The sequence below is a fragment of the Ursus arctos genome, unplaced genomic scaffold, assembly GCF_023065955.2.
Source record: "Ursus arctos isolate Adak ecotype North America unplaced genomic scaffold, UrsArc2.0 scaffold_12, whole genome shotgun sequence".
NCBI classification, from domain to species: Eukaryota; Metazoa; Chordata; class Mammalia; order Carnivora; family Ursidae; genus Ursus; species Ursus arctos.
The window spans coordinates 67,743,846-67,763,112 of NW_026622786.1; the positions used below are offsets into that span (position 1 = coordinate 67,743,846).

The following is a 19,267-nucleotide window of genomic DNA, read 5'->3' on the forward strand; positions in this document are numbered from 1 at the left end:
GCGTGCCTGTAAATCTGTGCGTGACTGTGTGTGTAATTGTGTGTGTGGCTATGTATGGCTGTGTATGGCTGTGCATATGTGACTGTAACTACGTGTGTGACCGTGTGTGTGCGTACACACAGCCTGTGTCCAGCCAGGTGTTGTCTGTACGTGAGACTGCACAGAATCTCGGCGACGTGACTCGGAGTAGAAGGTGAGTAGGAAGGCAGACGTGCACGTGTGTGTGCGAGTCTACATGCGAAGGTTTTCGAGAGAGAGCGCATTACCCCAGTGCTCGGGATTGGCGGGGAAGTGAGTTACATTTTCTGGTTGGCTGAGAGCTAATCAGCGGGGCCTCGTTGGTCCAGCCCCTTGTAGAATGTTTTCTTCCTCTGGTGTCCACATCCGCTTTTGGAGAAGGATGGCGACAGCCTGAAGGGTATACAAAGAGTGTGACCAGGGGTGGGGGCATCTAGAATCCATGCTAGCCCTCTGAGAACTGGCTCTTGAGAGGGGTCATCGCCTATAGAAGGGCTGACCCACCCCACATCTCTGCAGCCTTCCTAGGATCACAGAGCACAGATGAGTTCTAGGGGCCCAGTAGGCTGGCCTGAGATGGACAGGCAAGGTCCAGCTCCCTGTGAAAAGCACTTTCTAGAAATTGGAGTGACCTGGGGGATGGAGGTGTGTGGCAGGCTCTCTGGTGCAGAGGTGTGGGCCCAGCCCCCACGTATCTGTGTGGCAGACCATCACCGGGGTGCCTCCAAGTAGGATTGCCTTCCAGTCCCAAGGTCTGAGCCATGGTTCCTACTTCCAAAGCCAGCCCCTGGAGCTGAGTGAGGCAGGGTCCTCTGGGTCTCCCGCAACTTCTCAAACAGCCCTGGGATTCCTTATACCCATTTTCCAGAGGAGAACACAGAAGACTCAGAGAGGTGAATTAATTTGCCATAACTCGAACTCGAACCCAGAGCCTCTGATTGCTAATGTGGTTCTCCGTCCACCCCTCAAGACTCCACAGCTCAGAGCCTCCTACAGAACAGCTGGAGTCGTGTGGTTGTGTGACGGCGCCACCCTGAAGCCTCTCTCTCTGGGAACCTGTGCTCAGCAGGGGGCCTTGGGACAGGAGAGGAGCAGTGGGGGAGGGGAAGGAAGCCAGGCACCGCGGGTGGGCACACCAGCCCAGAGCACAGAAGAGCACACTGAAGTCCGAACCTCCCGCCGCTCCCTGTGTGACCTCAGCAAGTTGTCTGACCTCCCTGAGCTCTGTTCTGTTGTTTTTAAAAAAGAAATATTCCTAATTGTAGGATTGGGGGAGTAGCAAATGGGACCATATGTGTGCACATGTATGTTCTCCGTATGCGATGGTATCTGTTGACTTTGGGTTATTCCCGCAGAGGGAGGGAGCGCAGGACGCGAGACTGGCAGGGTAGGATGGGCAGGAAGCGAGGTGGGAAAGACAGTCCAGCAGCCAGCACCCCAGCCTGAGCCACCCCTGCAGGCCTCAGCACGGGCTCCCGGTGCTCCTTCCCCATGGGGCCCTTGCCGGGTGCCCCAGTCAGCCTGAAGCGGGCCAGGACCTCAGCAGCCGACACAGGACCCATGTGGATCCACGGGCACATCCTAAGGTCTATCCGAATATGTGCTCCTGTGCTGTGTGACCTCGGGCAGGCCTCCGGCCCTCTCTGACGTTTGTCTGTCAAGGGATCTGGACCTGGTGGTATGTAAGCCCTTCTCCCCGGGCACCAGCACCTTGCTGCGGAAAGGGTGGAGGCTCAGGGTCACTGGACTTGCACAGGAGGACCTGGAAATGGTCATTGGCAATGACATGCCACCGGTACATCCAGTCATTCATGTGAGATAGTTACTGAGTGTATTTCCTTTACCGGGGCTGGAGAGATACTAGTGGACAAGACACATCCCAGCGCTCGGGGAGTGCCTTACCTTCTAGTGGGAGGAGATGAAATAAATGAGCGAGTAGCGTCGTGTGTTGGAAGGTGATGAATGGAGATACAGACAGCGGAGTTGAATGGGCATGGGAGTGCCCGGGGAGGGGGGTTGGCATGTGAAATCAGGCCATCGGCATGGACCTCGTTGAGAAAACGAGGCTTAATGCAGAAAGGGTCAGCCACAGGTGTTCCCTTCCGTGCACTCCCTCGGCTCTCTCCTGGGAGAATGTACCCCAGTATCTCTGGTCTGTTTCCTGGAGGACAGCAACTCTGTCCGGTTCCACCTCTGCTTCCTCAGAACCCAGCCAGGGCTCGGCCCACAGAGGGGCTCGGCATCCTCGAATTAAAGGATTGATCCAGGGTCTGGAGCAGCAGCCTCGAACCTGGGGGTCAGGAGGCCTTGTCACCCTCGTTCCCCGGGATGGGAAATCCTTCCCGGCACCACCCTCGGGGGGAATACCAGCCCCTCCGGCCCTGGCCCTCACGACATACCCAGGGGCGACAGACCCTGCTGTGTTGATTGCCCAGTGCCGCGTCCGCACCAGGCCCAGAATTCCATCTGCTGCCACATTCCAGGGCTGGAAATAATGAGGCAAATTGTCCCTCACCGCTGATTGACTTTCAAGTTGCTTTGCTAAACTGGGTGCAGTTGAAGTTTTAGCAAGTCTCCCGGGGACCCCAGGCGGCTTCAGTTTCAGCCTTGTAAAGAACCGTTAAGATCCAATCAAAATAAATAAAATCAGATCCAGGAAAGCGATGTGTTTGTGACTGCAGACGAAACACTCGGGATATTCATGCTGAAGCCCAGCACCCCGCTTTTCGCAGGGATTCCTTACACGAGACTGGCGCGGCTCCGTGATCTCGGCAGCATGTGCTCTCAGAGGCCCGCGGCCCTCGGGAGCCTCCTGCCCCTGTGCGACTGGAGAGGGGAGTGCGAGGCTTGAGCGCAGACGGTGGGACTCGCAGGAGAGTCCCACGGCCCCCCCGGCTGCCTTGCGGCCCGGGAGAGTCTGGCCCTGAACCCCAGCAGGGCACTCACTGGCCTGCAGCAGTGTCAAAATTGGGGAAGCAGCAGCCTAGAAACACACGGCGTAACCCCGGAATCAGAAGTCCCAAATTGTAAGATGCCAAGCCCTCGATGGGAGGGACACACTGTGGACTCGCAGATCCCCAGGCATCAAACTACAGAGGGGCCAATCAGGAGCGTTAAATCCCAACTCAGAGAATCCCCACGCTGGGTAGCCCAAAGAACCCCCCTCCGAATGCTCTTGGCCCACCCCCGTCCTGTCCTGGACGCACCAGCAAGCAAGTAAAAGCAGCGGTGGTGTTCTCCCCTCTCCCTGCTGAGGGGGCTGCTTCCTGCTCAGCCAACCACCCCCTCACTGGTTCCACATACGTCCCCCAGCCCCCAGCCTTAACAACATCCTCTGTTCGATGCTTCAGCTGGAATTTTTGATCAAACCCTGGGAGAAAAATCAAAGTTATTTGAGAGAAAAATCCTATGCCGTGCCAAGAACCACCTCCCCACGGCTAAGGTTCAGGGAAATTAGTAGGGATGCCACTGAGGCCTTTCTGCAGGGAGATGCGTGCACCCCCGGAGATCAGTGTGGACAACACCCTCCCGTAAGAGACGGAAAAGCAGGTCCCCAGCAGGAGAGGAAAACCCTCAGGGTCTCTCCAGGGAAGCGGTCAGAGGTGGCTTTGGAAGCCAGGCCCCCGGTCCCCACTGCCACTCTTGGGCCGCCTGACCCTTCCAAGGGCTGTATTCATCCTTGACTGGTTGGCGCCGTGTTTCCATTCGCCAGGCTTCACCCGGCCCAGGCCAGGGGGTCAGATGGGGCCCGCTCCCGCCTGCCGGTGCCAGGCCGTGCTTGCAGGCCGGCCGGCCCGGGGCAGAGCCCGTCCTTCCCGGGCTGCGCTGCCCCCCACGCTCGGCGTGCTGAAAGGCCCCCTTGTGCGGCCGCCGTGCCTCCCGCCGCAGTGCGCAGCCCTGTTCTCTTACCTCATAAACGGCTAATTTGTTACATATTTTCTGACGCTGTAAATGGGAGAACAAAGACCTTTTCTCTCTCATATTTTCGTTCAATTATGTTTGTGGGGGAACCTGATCCCCTTCAAAGGGGGGCCGGGGAGCTGGGGGAAGCCTCCCAGGCTTGCTGACCTCCCGGGCCTGCTCCCGGGCCCGGACCCCCGGGGCTGGCCGCCGCCGGCTGCTCAGGCCTCGGTGCTGCCAACAGGGAGGGAGGCGAGGGGCCCCCTTGGTGCCATGGGAAGGGACTGGGCCCTCATCTCCAGCACGGATGCCAGTCTCAGGAGCAGGTCGGTGCCTCCAGTGGGAGACGAAGCTTCCAGGAGGCAGACATTAGGGCTCTGTAAGGAAGGCCCTCTCCACGGTCCACATTCACGCTGAGATGGCATGGGCCTATGGGTGGAAGGGTAGCTCCCAGCCACTACAATAGCCCCTCTCTCTGTACCTTTGGCATGTCCCCCACAGGGATGTGGCAGGCCCCTGGACTGGAGTGGACTTGGAAAAGAAATCCTGGATCTGCCCAGCTCTGGCTCCACATCCGGGTGCCGCAAGCTCCTTCCACCCTATTTTGAGAAAGCATACTTGCTGGCTTTGAACACTGGTTCTTCCTAATTCTGGAACCAGGGAGTGGGGAAAATGTAGCCTCTGGGGGCTGCTCCTGGGCACCTGGCTGCCCAAGGACATCTTTCTGGCAACTGGCACCCCAGCCTCTATGTCCTTCCCTCCCTTTTGTGGGTAACTGAGAGTGGCAGGTCCCAGAGTAGGGACTGGGGATGTGAGGAGGAGCAAAGTAGACCTGGTCCCCACCTTCACCCTGTCTACACAGCAGTGGGCTGCCGACTGGTGCGTGGTTAAAATGGCCAAACTGTCTTGATTCGTCTACTGCTTGCTTGCTGTGTGACCTCAGGCAAGTCACTTAGCCACTCTGGGCCTCCTTTGCCTCATCTGTAAAATGGGATCAAAATTATAAGTACTTCACGGGGTTGTTGGGGGCTTCAGTGAAATAATATTGGAGAAGAGTTTTGTGCAGTGTCTGGCATGGGACAAACGATTAGTCAGTGGTAGTTAAAGTTGTTATGAGGATAAGCAGTCATTAAACAAATGATTCCATAGATGGATCCGTGAAGACAGACTGTTACGAGCACTCTGCAGGAAGAGCACAGAGTGTAGGACGGCTTTGTGGGGCATCAGGGAAACCTTCAGGAGGTGATGAAGGCTTGAACCATTATCTACAATATGAGGAGGAATTAATGACGCAAAAGAAGGGGTGATGAAAAGGACATGCCTGGCAGAAGGACCAGCATGTGCAAAGGCCCTGAAATGGGAAAGAAATAGCATATTCCAAAAACCCCATAAAGGCAACATGTTGACAACACAGAGCAAAGAGGTCAGGAAGTGAGATGAATCTGAGGTGGGGAGCAGGCCTGGCCCCCCCAAGCAGAGCTGCAAGGCCTCGTTGAAGGAGTCAATCATTATTCCTAGAGCGGAGCAGAGCCATGAAGGGTTTAAGCCTGGGAGTGCTGTGGTCTCATTGATGTGTCGCTTTTTTTTTTTTTTTTTTTTTAATTCACACCCACACACCCCCTCACTTTTCCCTGTTAGGCCCAGACCAATGGGCCCTGCCTCAGATCAGGGTTGCTCGGGGTGTAGTACACAGCCCAGACCCTTGGCCTCGAGGCCCAGGATCACTGTGTGGACGCTCCAGCAGCAAGTAGAAATAACAGTAAAAAGGAACACGTGGAGAGAGAAGAGGCTGAAGACACACGTGGCAGGGCCAGGTCTCAGCCTGGACCACGGAGAATGATCGATGGGGCCTCTTGGTATCAGGAAGGGGGGGGGAATCATGCTGATCTCAGTCTTCCCAAGGACTGCTCTCCAGCCCCTGGCTCAGAGGGGACGTTACATGTGCAGATGTCTGTCTGTGGTTAGGCCTCTTCGTGGTGTGGATAGTGCACGGGGAAGACCGTACACATGTCCTGAATCTATCATCTATTGATCGATCATCTATCAATCAATCTATCATCTGTCTATCCATCTTTGATGTATCTGTCTTTATCTCTATCTGCAACTGTCTCCTTCGCAGACATGTGCATACACACATTCTTACACAGCTCCTGGTCACTTAGAGTCCCAGACACCCCGGGACAGAAAGAAGCTCTGGCCTGCTGCTGCCCTTCCGAACTGCAGAAGTTCACGGAAGGAGGTCTCCTTTAAGGAGGTGAGTTTGCAGGCGGGGCGGGATGGACATGTGGGTGTGGATGAGCGGGGGCCAGCAAGGAGCCCTGCCCTCCATATGTCGGGGCCCTGGTGGCAGGTCCAGGAAGGACAGTGGAGGACTTGGGCCTGGGGCCCTATGAGAAGGTTGCTGGCAGGGAGCTAAGTAAGAGGCTGGAGCTCTCCTCCCTCTGCCCGCAGTGGATCCTGGGGGCAGACTGGCGCAGCACTCGTGGGGGTCTTTCTCTGTTCCCACGGGCCCCCACTTGGCCTGCCCTCCCAGGTCAGAGGGGCATAGAAGGAAGCCTGGGTAGCCCTGAGTACTTCCCGTCTGCAGAGTAAGCAGCTCTTTGCTCATCCAGAATGCGTCTCACTTCTCTGTGTTCTTTTCCCAAGACCGAAGGCTCAGGTTTCAGTTTTGCATTCTTTTGCCTCAGGTCTAAAAACATTTTCCTTTTCTGCGTTGGGGGGAAAGAAGGGAGAAGGGGGCAGAGGAGACCCGAGCTGCCCAAGTAAAACAGACAGATGCCTCACTCCTGCCTTAGTCTACATTCCCTACTTGCTGTGTGACCTTGGGCACCTTCTTGCCCTCTCTGGGCCTCAACATCCTCTCCATAGAATGAGGAGACTCTGCAGGATCTAAGAACCCTCCTCGCCTGGCCTTCTCAACTTTCCATCCTGCTGCCGGGAGTGTCACCTGTGACTTTAAACAGGTGAAAAGCGGGAGACGTTGGGACCGTATTTTAGTTTCTGTGAGGCCGAGCTCTGTGTGGCTGTCTCCTTTGATGTACGCTAGCAGGAGTGGCCATCCCCTGGGGCTGTCAAGGCCACGGGCCCCATGCCGGCCCTACGTAGTCCTCTTTCTTTCCTGCCATTATTAGCCGGCCCCTTCTCTGTCCAGCTGCTCCCCTGAATGAAGCTCTAGGCTTTCTGAAGGGGAAGAGGGGTGGAGGAGGACCAGTCCCCAAATTCGGAGCAGGGGAAAGGAGGCAGCAGTGGGCAGGGAGAGAGACTCAGAGCCCTGACTTGGAGAGTTCTAGAGCATCTAAACCAGGAAGGAATTAGAATTCTAGCCTGCATTTACTTCCTGTGTGCATCCCCAGAACCCCAGGCCCAGGTGGGGACTCCTCACCTCTCCTGGCCCAGAGAGGAACAAGACTGTCTTCTGCCTGCGTCTCTTATCCTTTCTCCACGAAGCAGACAGAGGGCAGCTTCTCAGTGGGAAGCCTGACTCGTCATTCCCAGTTTCATCACTTCCGGGGCTTCCTGCCTTTCCTCGGCTGAAGCCTGAGCTCCAGATTCCTCCTCTGCACCTGCTCCCTCCCATCGCGTGCTCCTCAGCAGCCCCCTGCCCCTGCCCCCCAGCCCACGGGCCGTCCACACATTTCCTGTGAGTGGCCAGGGCCTTTGCATGGACGTCAACACCACCTGGAATTCCTTTTCTTTCTCTCCTGCCTGCCAAGGGCAAGCTCCCACAGACATCCCATAGACGCCACCGCGGATCGGATTGCCTCCTCTGAATCCCGGATGTGGTCCTCCCCCTTCAGGATGAGGCCCTCCTGCTGCGGCTCCCACAGCCCCGAGTTCATCCTGGTGCCCAGTTCTCACGCGGCGTTAGCGTCCTGCAAGGCTTCCTTGGGCACCTCCTTCCTTGCTCCGCTCTGCCCCTGACCTTGGGCTCTTTGAGGATAGACAAGGTGCCGATTTGGTTCTGTGGCCTCAGCATCCAACACAGAGCCTGGCACTAATCCACATGGGACACTGAGGAGTGAATGAGAATCTAGTCCACACGCATTGGCTCCCTTCTCAGAGCCATCCTGCTGCTGCTTAGGGAACAGAAGTTTCTTAGAATGCCCTAGGGAAGGACAGTAATGTTTACGAGAGTTTTAGGGGGCTAGCTCACTAGCCAGGGAGGACAAATCTTATTCTCCCCACCTGGCAGATGGGTGAACTGAGGCCCAGAGAGGAGAAGGGCCTGTCCCACGTTCTCGTAGCAGCACATCACCAGAAAAGGAACTTCACACGGCCTGCAAATAGCCGGACCCACAATTGAACCTGGGCCAGAGCCCTGCCCTTCCTGCCGCTAGACACACTCCGTCTCTGAAGCAGTTGGTAGCCTGTGGCATAGCGATTTCACTAGTCAGCATTGAGCGCTCCCAGGGCCAGCCCTCGCCTCTCGCCCCAGGCCCCCCGGAGGTGCCCACCCTAGTGCCATCCTCCCTGGCGGCCGCCTGGGACCCAGAGCGGAGGTCCTCATGCTGCTGGAGGGCCTGCGAAACCCCCCCTCCCCTGCACATTGGTAATTGCCATGTGGTCAGACCAGAAGGAATTAGACAAGCCCTCGAGGAATTTCATACTGATTTTGCAAATGAAAATGGAGACTTGCCTTTTGAAGTCTAGCAGCTGTGTCAGCAGGCAGGTCTGAGACAGCAGGGAAAAGGAAAGCTACAGCTCCCAACCCGTGGATCTGCCACTTCGTAGTCGTAACGATGGTGGTGGCCACCGCGGCCGCCTCTGACTGCCTGCCGTGCTCACCATTGTCCCTGTGCAGGTGTCAGTCTGCACGGTTGGGGCCCCCACCCCTGTCAGGCTCACAGCTGATGATCCAGCAGAGAAGGGCCGAGGCCGCCAGCTGGGCGGAGTGCAGAGCCTGTGGCCGGAGAGGAAGGCCCTCCAGCCTGGACCCTGTCCGGGCCTGACTCCTGACCCGCGCTTTAAGAACAGCGTGTGCTTCCCTCCCAACCCCAGCCGTCCCGCGCAGCCCAGCCTGAAGCTGATTCCTTCACCGACACCCAGGCCACCTCAGACACTCCCTCCCGAAGGCCCCAGTTTTTTCCTTTTATCATTAATTTACCACTTGGTCTAATAATTGCCTGGTTCTCTGTGCATCTCCTCCACCACCTGGACGTTCCTCAGCTTTATGCATGAGAATAGGTTGGCCTAGACGATCTCTGGGTCTTTCTGATACGTTTTGCTCTTTCTTTCTCCACCTGCAGCGTGTATTCAATTTAGGAGAGCAGAGGTAGTGACTGGGGAGCAAAGAAGCTTCGTGGCAGAGAATGGACACCGAGGCAGGGAAGGCTTGGTGTGTTTAGCCTGGCAGAGCTGAGGCACTGGTCCACATCGACCTGACGGTGGGGGAGCATGGAGGTCACTTACTTTTCTGAGCTTGGTTTCCCTGTCGGTAAAAGGGGGTCACTAATGGTCTCATAGGGCTCTTACGAAGAATAAATCAGCTTCCATATGCAAAGTGCCTAGAATCATGACTGTTTAACGCATGTGCTGGTGGGGTATCACTGTCCTAAAATGTTATGCTCATAGAGCAGAGAGGTACTCCCACACTCTCATGTTTCAGAGGGGAACCCTGTGATGGGAAGAGTGGGTCCCACCATTGATCTGGGTCAGAGCTGGCGGCACCAGAATCGGGGTCTCCAGCCTGCCCCAGGCTTATCTGTGCCTAAAACTGAAAGCCAGGGGACCCCTTTGCCCTCCAACAAGGCAGACCCCATGTCAACAACCTTTCTGGAGACCCCAAGCCTCTGGGCCTGCCCCTTCCCCCATACCCAGTCTGGCTATCAGCCTCCGTACCCAGCAGAATGCTAATCTGCTCGTGTGGGTGGCTCCGGATTTATGAGCATTTCCTGGCATAACTTGAAGGACAGAAGAGGAACGCCGGGATCTTTAAGGGTGGTCTTTGGGTGGAGAAACTAGGCATTCAGAGAAAAGAAGGAAAGAAAGCGAGTGTGAGTCAGCCTCCGCTGCCCGCCCAGGAAAGCAGAGAGGGCTCGGCCAGCCCACACTGCAGCGCGGAGGGAGGATGTGGCCGCCACCGCCGGGGTCCGACCGGTAGGCGTTCACGGAGCCGGCCCGGCCGTGCTGGAAGCCAAGTCCACGGTTCTCAGGGTTCTGGCTGGGGTTTGGGATGGGGACGGTGAGGGGAAGGCAGGCGCGTGCTCACTTGCTCCCCCTTCAGGAGGGAGGCAGAGCTGCGTTCCTCTTCCGTCTGATCTCGTTTCCTCCTGTCCCCCCTGGATTCCAGATCAGCAGGGCTACCACAGCCTTCCTCTGCTCAGACTGCAGGCCTTGCCATCTCACTCAGGGGGGGCCACAGGCCTTCAAGGCCCACAGATACTTAAGGGGTGTGCTCCCCACTGCCCATCCCGCCATACCTCAGACCATGTCCTGGAAATCCCTTTCCTCTCCAGATGGACCCTCTGTTCTCCCTGCTCTGAGCCCAGAGCTGATGTGACGTCACCTGGCCTCCCTTATCCTGAGTGGGGAGCGCTGGCAGTTGATGGCTAGGCAGGAGGGGAAGAGAGTTGGGACAGTTCATGGCCCCCCCGCCTCCTCCCTGCTGGGCCACGGAGGGGTAGCTGCGCTGTCCCTCACTGCCCCCCTAAGGCGTGGGGCAGGAAAGCTTCCACCACTGCTACTCCTCAGTAGCCCCCACCATCGCCTGTCCGCACCTCTGTCGATGTTCCCATCATTCAACGCACTTCAATTACCCTTGCAGTGGAACGGACTTCATTGGAACTCACTTCATTGACCACACACCGTCTGTTTTCTGCTGGGTCCTCCCTGAGACAGATCTCACTACCTGTTCCCCCTTGCTCACTCCTCTCCAGCCACACTGACCTCCTGCCTGCGTCTCACACCTAGCAGGCCTGCCTCTGCCTCGGGGCCTTTATGCTGGCTGCCTGTGCCCCACACCAGTCTCTCAGGGTCCACAGGACCGCCTCCCTCAGCTCCTCCTTCAGATCTCTAACATCACCTCTCTTTGTGCCTTTACTGCGGCATCGTCCCCAAAATGTCAACCCCCAGCACACGCACGCGCACACACCCCTCCTATACTCCTTACCTTGTTTCTTCCTTAGCCACTATCGCTCTCTAACAGCTATTTTACATCCTCCCGCCGGATGTCGTGTTTCCTGCTGTACCTCCAGCGCCTAGAACAGCACCTGATAATAACGTCTCAGTATGTACTTCCTTGATGAATGTGTGAATTGGTCCTTTGCACGGGGCGGGGGGTGGGGGTGGGGGGTAAACCAAGGGCCAGGGAAGGAAAATGACTTGCCTAGGCCTTCACAGTCTAGACTCAGACGGAGACGAGATCGCTGGTCCTACCTGCCAGCCCAGAGCCGGTGCCTGGCTCCGGGAAACCGAGTGTTTATTTGGATGCCTGCTGCTCGGTAGCCCAGTGTCCAGAGACAGGATTCTGTGCGGGGGGCTCAGGGGACTCGGAACACGGAGCAGGAAGCAGGGAAGTCGTCGGCACCGCTTTGGTGCTGTCAATGGGGCGAGCAGAATAAACAAATAGGCCTCAGCCAGACCCCGGGGGGCTCTAGCCCTTGAGGAACGCTTCCCCCGGGCTGGAGAAGCCTTCCCATGAGGCGGAGTGACCCTCCACGCCAGTCCCGGGCACTGACAGACTGATGCGGCCCAGGGCCCTGGGGGCTTGGCTTTCCTGGCTCTGTGCCCTGGGGGGTACTGCGTCCGTGCAGGGAGCTGCTGGGCTTCTGGGACAGCCAACTTGCTCAGCTTTTTATTCATTCATTCTACAAGTATTTCTGAAGCATTTACTGTATGTCGGGCACTGTGCTCTCTGCTGGAGAAACAGCTGTGACCATGTCAGCTGATTTGCCTGCCCTTGGCGCGTCACCATGGAGCAGGAAGGACGAGCATGAAACAGTCGTGAAGCTGGGGGGTGGGGGGTACAAGCGTCCAAGCAGTCCTAGGTGCTCTGAGGGCACTAAGCAGGAACCTGCCTGGTCCCCGGCCCAGAGAGGCCCCCTGAGGAAGGAGCCCCTGCAGCCACATGAGAGGTAGGCATGAACCAATGGCTGGAAAGGTGTTTTCAGGCAGAGCAGGAGCAAAGGAGAATCCTTCGGGCTGGAGCAGAGAGCGGTAGCACAGGAAGGCCCTCTACCAGGCAGGCGACCTTGGCAAGAGTGACCTCTCTCCTCTCCTCATGTCAGCTCTGACCAGGCCTGTGACTAAGGTTCTAGCCCCCTCCTTCTTCCCAGCTGACCACTCAGACTCTGGGCCTCCCACGCTGGTCCCTATTTGTCTCTTCAGGTCTGTTCTTCCTACCAACGACTGGGTGGAGGAAGCTTGGCAGGTCAGGCCCAGGGGTAGCAGAAAGAATCCAGTACCTGTCAGCTGGACCTGAATTGGAATCCCAGTTCCAGTTCGTCAACTTGAGACCCTGTGAGAGGACCCTGGTGAAGTCACCATCCTCAAGTCTTGTTTCCTCATGTGGAAATAACATCCCATTCTCTGGAAGGATTGTGGTAGGGAATGGTTTCTCAGCATCCTTACAGTGGCCTGTGAAACCTGGCCTACTAACCATTTCTGACCTCATCCCCCATCACCGTCCTCCTTGTTTACTCAGCTCCCGCCAACCTGGCCTCTGCTGCTCCTCACATATGCACAGGGCCTTTGCACCTGCTATTCCCCCCACCTCATCACTCCTTCCCCCTGTTCTGCTTTATTTTCTCCCTGTAACATATACTGTGTTTGTCAGGGTTTTCCGGAGAAACAGAACCAATAGGATGGATGGATGGATGGATGGATGGATGGATGGATGGATGGAAAGATGGATATATTTCTTTTAAGGAATTGGCTTACACGTTGTGGAGGCTGGCAAGTCCAAAGTCTACAGGGTAGACTGGCAGGCTGGAGACCCAGGGAAGAAAAACCAATGCTGCAGTTTCAGTCCAAAGACAGTATGTGGGCAGAAATCTCTTCGAAGAAGGAAGCTGGCCTCTTTCTATGAAGGTCTTCAACTTATTGGACGAGGCCCACCCTCATCTAGTTATTCTGGAGCATAATCTGCTTTACTCAAAGTCTACTGATTTAAATGTCAATCACTTCTAAAAAGTCTCCTCACAGAAACACCTAGAATAATGTTTGACCAAATATCTGGGTACCATGGCCTAGCCAAGTTGACAAGTAAAATTAACCATCATAAGTGCATCCGTTGTTAACTTGGCACCCGCAAGCATACTTTGTCTCCAAATAAAGACAATGACGAGGTCATCATTCCACCTAACATGATACAGCAATCCTGAGTGCAACCAAAATGCGCTTCCCCGGAGGAGGAGGCAAAGCCTTTGGGTAATGTTTACTCTTCTCCTTGATATGCCAAAGCTTCAATCCAACGATATACAGTTAACAGTACTTAAATACTGTGATATAAGGTCAGTATGTCTTACGCTACATGCATGGGGGAGAAAAAGAAACAGGAGAGAGAAGATACTGTTTTATATGCATACAAGTATTCTTAAAATAAGAAAGAAATACTCTTGACCTTTTGCTTTTGCTTCTGTCTTTTGCTTCTGTCGCTGGTCATGTGCTTACAGCTGCTATTTAGAACCCCCTTCTTCCTCCGCTACGCTCCTGTAATCCCTTCACCTTCTGCAGGCACCTCGGTTGGTTGTGGTTCACAGCGGGTGGGGTGACCCAGACCCTCATTCCCGAAGGATCTGGACCATCAGCAGTCCTGCCTGGACTGGGCCGTGGCGGTTTTCCATTGACGTTGGTTAATCACAGGGCGTGGTGATACTAGGAGGCACCCTGAGGCATCTCGCGTGCTCCAGACAGGCTCTTCTCTACCTCCCTGTGGGGCAGCGGTCCATTTTCCCTGCTGGTCAGGATCAGTCACGCCAGCTAGCACAGTGACTCCCTTCTTTACCTGCTGATTCAGAGGCATGACGAACTCCAAGTGGCCGGAGGCAGGGCTAGTCCCCAGTTGAATGGAATCATTGTTGTGTTAATCTGACGTGCTAGATACTAGTACTTTACAAAAACCATTTTGTTTATTCTCTGTTTGCCCCCAGCAGGTAAGCCCAATGAGAGCAGGATTTTGGTCCATCCTGTCCCTAACCAAATCCCCAGCATCTAGAACAGTGCCTGGCGTGTGGCAGGTACTCAGTAAGCATTGCTGAGGGGGTTGGGGCCTTGGCTGTGATTTCCCTGTGCTTTGGGGTGGGAGAGAAGTGCTCCTCCTCCACCCCAGAACCCCAGCCTGGGAGCCAGGCCGGTCCCGAGGAGCCCCAGGCCGCAGCGTGCTCTCTGACAGAGGGGGGCCCGCTGCCTCTCCTCATGCTGACGGTGCTGGGCCAGCAAGTGAGCACAAGGCCTTGGTGTTCACCGTCCCAGCCCATTCAGGACTGTTTACTAGACTAATCTGGAACAATAAACCTGTCCCCACCCTCCTGGCGCCTGCCTCACTCCATCCTAGGCCTGTGTTTGAAGATGTGTTTAAATTCCGGGCCTACACTCAGCAGACGCCGCGGGCCAGCTCCTGGCGGGCCAGCACTGGCGAGGGGGGCGACACTGGGATGCTCGGGTCCTCCTGGTGGCTGGGCCTCCACACGCGGTCATCCAGGGGGAGCCAGGCGGCTCTAGCCTCCACCCAGTGTTTGTTATTCCATGTCAGAGCTTTATCATAAACATTATCCTAGAGTGGGCCGCAGCAGCTTTGGGCGAGGAGGGTTTGTTATTCTAAAGTGGCGGGGGGCGCAGGGCGTGGAGGCCTGGGAGTCTGCGAGCAGCGCCAGGCTTGGGAATTCAGGGTGAACGGGAGGGAGGCAGAAATCAGGGCAAGGCTGTTCCGTGCCTGTGCCCGGGGCCTCAGAGGCCCCCCTTACCACCCTCTACTGTCAGGGTCAGTTGGGATAGCTGCCTCTGAAATGAGCTCCACTGAGATGGAGACCAAGCCCAGTGAATCCACCACCCCAGATCCCTGCAGAGAATCCACAAAAAGGTAATGTTTGTTGAATGAATGAGTAAGCGTAACTTCCCCGTATCTGTCGGAAGCACCAAGAATGGTCAGGACGTAGCACATACTGTTTTGAAGTTCCAGTCACAGGGACCTGGTTTGCAGCCAGGCAGACGTCATTTCAAAGCCCAGCTCCGCCCTTTACAAGCCATGTGGCCTTGGGCCCCCTCTGCTTCTTTGGTTTCCCATCTATGAATCAGGACACCCTCTCTGCTGGCTGTCTCCCAGGGAGAGCAGAGGGAGGCCCCAGTGGGCAGTGGGCAGTTAGGAAGATGGTTTCCAGGGCTGGTCTGCCCGAGCCCAAGTGCGCATCCCATCCCTCTCCAGCTCCGTCCCCTTGGCTGAGTTACTGTCTCTTTGCTGTAGGGTTGTCTTTGTTTTCTTTTCTTTTTTTTTTTTTTTTTTGACTCTATTAATTGGAGCTAATACTAGCCTTATCTCAGAGTTGCCGTAAAGATTAAATAAATTAACGTGAGCTTGGAAGATGCCTGACAGAGTAAGTGCTCAAGAAACGTGGCGACCATGGTAATGAACCGATGAGGACCTCTGTATGAGTCACAAAGATGGCCCGGAGGCGGGAGGTGTGGGGATAGGGCACGGGACTCGGGGTCAGCAGTCTGCCTTCCGAAACAGTTCCCGAAAATCTGCTCTCCAGCAATGAGCAGTGAACCAAGATGTAGGCTTCCTGCCCTTACTTAGCTCTCGGTCTACGCAGGCAGGGAATGGGCAATCACCTGAGACGGACACTTCATGGGATAAGTGGCAGGACGGGGGCGGTTGGGGGGAGGAGGGCCGTGTCTGTAGGAGGCACCAAACCTCGCCTGGGGGTCGCGGGAGTCCAGAATGATAGGCCTGGGTTTCTGTCCAAGCCCCACCACACTGCCTGTGCCACGCTGGGAATGATCTGGTCTCAGTTTTCTGTATGCAACGTACTAATAATAAATTCTTTTTGGCTATTTCTGGCTAGTTCACAAGCTCCAGAAGGAAGACAGGTGTGGTAACATGTGTGGGATGAACCTGGGCCGTGCCAGGGAACATCCAGAAATCCAGCCCCAATCATGGCACGCCCCTGGGCTGGGCGTCAGGCTTGGCTTTGAGTCTGCTCTGCCCCCAGCTTTCCTGTGTGGGCTTGGGTGGGCTCTCTCTTGTCTGCTTTGGGCCCTGTCTCCTTTCCTCTTCTAGATGATGGGGGTACAGGATGAGATCAGTGCTTCTCAAACTGGGCTCCAGGAGACCCATGGGTTCCACAAAGAAGCCGTGGGAGGCTCTGCTGCAGGAGGGCATTCAGTCTGGGGGACTGCAGGCCTAGCCTGGCCCCTCACATCAATCGGGGAAAGATCCACTTTTATCTACTCTGCTTAGGGAGTTCCAAGTAAGGTTCCTTTGGAAAACAGTAACAATAAAAAAAGATTCTAGGCCAAAAATGGTTTAAAAAACCAGCGGACCAGATGACCTATAGGGGCCCTTCCAGCTCCAATCTGGGAAGGTTCAAGTCTGACTATTTTCTTGCAAGTTTTATTTACCAAGCATTCCTTCAGCTCTTACTACATGCCAGGGCTGTGCTCAGCATCCTGCAGATGGTGGCCTGCTTAACTCACTGGAACACGTCCTCGCTCCACGCAAGCCACAGGACTGCGGAAGTGACTCCATGTGTCTAGGGAGGCCCCGGGGAGCCATTTCCCCTCCAGCCAGGTCTTCTGGGCACCTGAGCGGATGACCTCACCCCGGCCAGGTGGTGCTGCCTCCGAAGAGCGGCAGGTGTACGTGGGGGCAGGGCGTGGTCGCGGGAGGCCTGTGTATCCCAGCCCCCCCAGAGAAACAGAGCGCTCCAGCTTGACGTGGACGCGTGCGTGCGAGGCCTGTGCTGCGTGGCAGGAAGTGCCTGTTGCCTTAGTGACGTGCACAGCAACAGGGTCACTGCCTCCTGCAAGTCATCCCGGCCACTAGGCTGCCACCAACGCCCTGCACAGGTGGCCGCAGAGTGAATTTCAGGGTGCTCGCTGGAGCCCGGAGAAGGCCCAGAGGTGGGGTCTGACCTTGTACCCCGCCAGCTCGGTAGGGGAAGCGGCCTGGGCTGCTGTCCCCTAGCACTCTCCAGCTCTCTGCGTGCCAGAAACAGAAGCGGGAGGGGACACGCAGAGGTGATCTCTCGAGCACGCTTGGCCCTGTCACCCCTGTCATATGATGCGTACCTTATTACATGAGATTTTCTGTTCAGATCGTGTGTCTGGAATGAGGTGGCTGACGTCACTGGTGGGAACTTCTGCCACATGTAACACGTGCCCCAAATGCAGACAGAAGGCCAAAGTTCTAGGGTCTAGTCTGAGGGGCTTACTGAGTAGCCTTGAAATACGAACTGACTTAGCACTGCAGGTGGCACTAGGTGGCACTAAGGTGCTAGGGAAAGGATGGAGCGACATCCTCTTGTTACCAGCCCCGTGCTGAGAGCTGCAGACACAAAACGAATAAAATGCAAGTCCCATCTTCAAGAAGCTCAGAGCCTAAAGGAGAACCAGGTGGCCAGCAGGCACCATCCCATGTTCGCGCTGGGGTGGGGGGACACAGAGGCATGGCGGATCGCTTGTCCACCACACAGCGGTGCTGGGCAGCACCAGCACTGAGTGTCTGCTCGGGTGTCTGGACCCAGTGGCAGCTGGGCGCTGCTGGGCTCAGCTGGCCTTACTCGTATGGTCCGGGAGCCAGCTCTCTGTTGGCTGCATTGGGATGACGTCGGTGGGACAACTGAGGCAATTCGGCTCTGCCCATCCAGGATGGGCTGCTCTTGGGGCCATGGAGGTACAAGAGACAGCGGCATCTGCTGGTGCTTCTCAGGCCTCTGTACGTCCTGGTCACTTATATCTGGAGTCCAAAGTCGCACTGTCAGAATGGGAGGGAGCCAAAGAGCTCCGTGGCCAAGGGGATGAGTATACAGACAGGTTAAGGTTTGGAGCCACTACTGTGTCAGTTTGCCATGCAAGGGACTGTGGGGGCCTCCGGGAGGGGCCTGACTCAGCCCCCAGGTGGTCAGAGAAGCTTCCTGGAGAAGACATTTGAGCAGAGCCTGGAAGGCCAAGTCTGGGTTTGCAAGTGGAGAGCCGAGGCAGGAGGTTTTCATGCGCAGAGAACAGCATATAAGAAGCGGGGAGACAGAAGAGTGCTGAATAGTTGGGTGTTTGGAGACACGAGGGCTGAGTAGGAAGCGAGGTCATTGACCACAGCAGGGTCCGGGTCACCGCCTTGCAGGCTTTACCAAACAGCTAGGCCTTTACTCTGAGGGCAGGAGGCTTCTGTGAAAGTTTTGAGAAAAAAAAAAAGAGAAAGAGTGTGAAGACAATCAGATTTGTGCTTTCAAAAGGTGACTGTGGCAGATGACTATGGGATGGGGAGAGGGGTGGGGGTCTGCAGGGAGGGGGACGGGTTGCACTGGGCCCAGTGGAAGATGCCCGGGGCTAAACTGGTGTGGCGAGAGGCCCAGGGCTATGGTCCAAGATGGCAAACAGATGATGGGCAAACAGCATGCGGAGGCCTGAGGGGCTGGTGACAGCAAAGACAGAGGGCTAGAGACGGCCTCCGGACCTTCTGCCCAGGAACTGCAGCAGCTTTTCCCTGCACCTGTGCTAAAGAACCCAAATCCTGGTCAGACTCCTCCCTTTTGTTGGCCAGAGGCGTCTGGGAAACACCATCACATGAAGCCAGCTCTGGTCCCAGCTGTGCAGAGTCGAACGAGTCCCTTCCCCTCATGGGCCTCAGTTTCCCATCTAAAATGGGACTTTTGAGGTCATCTCTCAGGGCCCCCATACCTTGGGCAGGCCATGTTCCATCAGAGCTGTGGTCCTCATGCCAGAAGCAATCAGACCACTAATGTCGTTCACAGGGAGCCTGTTAAAAATACACATCCTGGGCTCCCCCTTGGAGATTCCAATTCTGGGCGTGGGGACTGAGCGTCTGGTATTTTTGTCTGGTGCTTCACGTGATGCTGGTGCCAGGCCGGTCTGGCGAGGGTGCAGCTGTGTCCCCAGGGCCTGGCATAGTGGCCCAGAGCGCAGAGGAGCTTCAGGAAACGTGCTGAGTGCCGGCATAGGTCTGATTCGGAGAGGCCAGCTCCTCAGACCTTTGCCTGGAGTGAGGGTGATTCTGGAGGAAGTGGCCTTAGGATGGAGCCTTGACATCTAAGTAGGTTTTCTGTTTGTTTTGTTCGTTCGTTTGTCTTGCTTTGTTTGCCGTGCTCTTGATTACAAAATTAGTCTGTGCTCATTCTAGAACTTTCCTAAGCACAGGAATAAGAAAAATTTAGTCAAAAGGCAAACTCACCCATCA

At 56.0% G+C, this 19,267-nt stretch overlaps 1 protein-coding gene across 2 annotated transcripts in view; it reads left to right on the forward strand.

Moving 5' to 3' along the window:
- The window catches only part of TRABD2B (TraB domain containing 2B), a 211,184-nt gene that overhangs the window by 152,285 nt on the left and 39,632 nt on the right, over positions 1-19,267 (forward strand). The gene's annotated exons all lie outside the window — the stretch shown is intronic.